Source organism: Triticum dicoccoides, chromosome 1A (genome assembly GCF_002162155.2).
Source record: "Triticum dicoccoides isolate Atlit2015 ecotype Zavitan chromosome 1A, WEW_v2.0, whole genome shotgun sequence".
Classification (NCBI taxonomy): domain Eukaryota; kingdom Viridiplantae; phylum Streptophyta; class Magnoliopsida; order Poales; family Poaceae; genus Triticum; species Triticum dicoccoides.
The window spans coordinates 41,474,170-41,478,018 of NC_041380.1; the positions used below are offsets into that span (position 1 = coordinate 41,474,170).

General features: G+C 44.7%; 1 pseudogene; it reads left to right on the plus strand.

Annotated features, from left to right (window-relative positions):
* Positions 1 to 1,617: 1,617 nt before the first annotated feature.
* LOC119350777 overlaps positions 1,618 to 3,849 on the plus strand; it is a 15,774-nt pseudogene continuing 13,542 nt past the window's right edge.

The following is a 3,849-nucleotide window of genomic DNA, read 5'->3' on the forward strand; positions in this document are numbered from 1 at the left end:
AATACAAACAAATTCGGACATATTCATGCGAACACAACACAATTCATGCAAAGAGAAATAAGTTTGATATATGTAATTTACATAAACCGAACGATATTTCGTCCATTCAACTAAAACTAAAAAAATAAACTAATTAGTAGCGGACGGTGACCTTGTATGCCTAGCCGGGCTGGTGGGCGGCACCTCCATCGCCGTCCATACCGTTGTTGCTATCAGAGTGGTCCTTCCACGGGCCGAAGGAGGGCAGGGATGCGGCAGCCCTGCCCGTCCACGGCGTGGCACTCATGGAGGAGCCGCTCGACTTCCTCCTACGTGGTTTGCAGGGCCTCCTCGGCCAACATCGACCCTGTCCTAGGAACCCCGCGCTTGCCCTTGTCGGCAGTGTCGCGCAGGGAATACTCCTCCCTGATTTTGTTGACTCGCCATCAAGTCGGTGTAGCTGTCGCACGGATTTGTGATGCTTTGTTCCAAGAAAAAAATCACTAGCCACTATGGGATTTAAAAATGTCCTCTTAGAGCATTGATTTTGTTCTTCGCACAAGGCACCACAAGTGTCATTTCGTCACGAAGCTTTGCACGCTGTAGACCACTTAGATATTTTTATTTCCAAAATTTCCTAGTTTTTTTTTTGAATTGTCTTACTAGGTTTTTTGAATTTTCTTCTCTAGCAGGAGCATGTGAGCTCGGGAACTAAAACTTGCTCAAATAAATCTTACTTACACCATAGTCCGGATCAAAAGCTCCGGATGTTCACCTCCGCCATTGCGTTGACATGTCTGGGTGTTGGCTTTGGTTGGTAGGATGACTTGGTCGTTTTTTTTTTCTCAAATACGTATAAGCATGCGTATCATCGTAAAGAGAAGAAGCGGCAAAGAAGCCGGGTACAATGTCTTTCAACTATTAATTACAACGTCATTCACTAGGATTAGCAGCCACACACACCCCAAGCAAACTACGAATCATGCATCACCTAGATCAAGCCAAGCCAGTGGTCATGAGCCAAATTACAGAGCTATCAAGCCACTTTACAACCAGTAAGAAGTCGGAAGGTGGACTCAGTGTGACTTGGTCGTCAACTCGTGTACGGGCACGGCCACGGGAGCAACATGGTGCGTTCTGTGTTTTTCTGAACATCAGTACAGACACAAGCATTCATATACACGCGCAAAGATTGAGCCGGCATATCATTTTAGATTTACGAAGTCACTGTAGACGTCTCGTTGTCGACGGAAACGTTTCCTCCCACTGAATGTGCATCGCCGAAAATTCTGAAATAAATCCAGAAATAAATGCGAGCATCAATTTAAAACTTGATAGGCTGGGAATACCACAATCTCTCTAAACATCCAGCCACAGGTTGGTTCGCGTGATGCGTTCTGTGTTGTATGGTTTTTGGCCAGTTTTCTTATAAACTCTCCGGCTCAAGGCTTGAAAAGAAAACAAATATCACAAAAACTGAAGGAGTCCGAACGAACATAAACAGACTTGCAACATCTCAAACAGTAAATCTTACCATAGTCCCGATCAAACGCTCGCAAGTCTCTCCGATACAAAAGGTGGCACAGGCGGCGCAAGCACACGCGACAACGTGTTCTAATCGACCGCCCCGTGCGTGATTCATTGTCCTCAAGCCCTGCCCGACGCCAAATTCGTGGCCGGAGCAAAACGACTGCCCCGACCGATTCGTGTAGTCGTCGGTAGCAACCAAGGTCGTTGGACGGCAATGCCGCGGAAGTCTTGGAAGCCGAGGGGAGGCCCTGGATGTGTGGCGCCCGCGCCGGAGCTTCACTGGAAGGCCCTAAACCCTAACCCCATCCCCGCGGAGGTCCCCGAGTGCTCCCGCTCCCGCGCCGCCGAGGTGTCCGACGACGACGCCTTTGTGGGCGTCCCCGTCGCCACCGCTGAGGATGCTCTCGTGGAGGAAGAAATAGCAGGAAAGCTGGCAGGGATTGACATGGAGTTGAGTCAGGAGGAGTTCCGCGCTAACCATCAGATGCAGGAGGACGAGGTGATGTGTCAGCTTTTTTTCTCTCTTTCAGACTTGGGGATGCATCATCTTGCTCTTCAGTACTGTAGATGGTAAAGCATAGTTGAGTAGCTTCATGGAAATAAATAAGTTAAATGAGTACATTCTATATTAGATCACCGTAGTGTACTTTATGATTCTATAGCATAGTTTTAAATAGTGCGCTAAGCCTCTTAGCGGCGGACCTTTTCTAAACGCTATAGTGTTCTATAGTGAAGTTATAGTGCGCTAGCTATTTAAAATGTGTGTTCATGTGTTTGATCCAAAAGCCCCTTAGCGCACGACGTCTTCTAAACGATATAGCGTGTAATTTTTAAGGGCCGATTGTGAGGTCTGGAATTATATTTTCATGTTGTGTGTGAAATAGCAGGCCTGCGCTCATAACGACATTTTTGTTGTGTTTTGCTCACCCAGAGAAGAGATATTCTGTGTACCAGTTAAGCCATGCCTACTTTTGTGCTGATTTCTCATTCTTATTTTGCTGTTATTTTGTTTTTAAATTGGACATATGTTTTTTTTCTTTCTCAAATACACCAAAGTGTGCGCCTGCTTTTTAATTGGATTGGACGTATGGTGATCACTTTTTTGTGTCTGATACAAACTAAACTTAATGCCCAGATATTTGCCTTGGAAGCAATTTTTGGAGACAACATAGTCATTTTAAACAAAAAAGAAGGTCAGCGGTCTTTCCAGGTATGTCCATCACAATTATTAATTTTCCGGCCATATTAATTCTTGCTAGTGAAGGCAATTGAGGTTTTAATATGTCAATGTTGTTACACAGGTTCATGTACATATTGAGATACCAGATGATGGTATAGATGTCTCAGCAAAGCTCGATTATGGTACTGGAACATTAAATTATGGGGAAACATGCAATGGTGATGCCTTGGATAATCTTGTTTACAAGTTTAGGGTTGAGCATTTGCCTCCAATCCTACTAACATGCTACCTGCCTTCGTCTTACCCGAGTCATCAACCTCCCTCTTTCACTATCTCCGCCGAATGGCTGGACACAGTGAAGATTTCATCATTATGTCAAATGCTTGATATGATTTGGGAAGAGCAACAGGGCATGGAAGTAATATATCAGTGGGTTCAGTGGCTCCAAAACTCTTTACTTTCTCATCTAGGGTTTACTGATGAGATAATTTTAAGCAAGGGTGATCTAACCTGTCATGAAGATGGTGGGGATAAGCGTGCTTGTCGAGATGATTCTGCACCTGATGTTATAATTACAAGGATTATGAGATACGATGATGATAAGCGCCATGAAGCCTTCTTACATGATATTCATGGCTGCATGATATGCTTCAGCGAGTTTCCTGGTAAGTCTTAGTTTTTGCATAGCTGTTTGTAGTGTTATATAGAGACTTATACGTAGAGGTCTTGAGCTGTGTTATACTCCCTCTGTAAAGAAATAGAAGAGCATTTGGATCACTACTTTAATGATTTAAACGCTCTTATATTTCTTACGGAGGGAGTAACTAACAATGGCCTATTTTCGCTAGTCCCCATCACTAGTGTAGAACCGGACAATAGCACCGGTTCGTAAGGCCCTTTAGTGACGGTTTAGGAACCGGCACTAAAGTTTCGGCACTAAAGCCCCCCCCCCCCCTTTAGTATCGGTTCAGCACGAACCGGTGCTAAAGGGGATCCACGTGGCACGAGCCAGCTTCGGGGGCCGGGAGCCCTTTAGTACCGGTTGGTAACACCAACCGGTACTAAATGGTTGTGGGGTTTTTGGTTTTATGATTTCTTTTTCATTTAATTTTGTGTTTTCCATTTTAATTCTTTTTCGTTCGCTGGTATTTTACGGTACT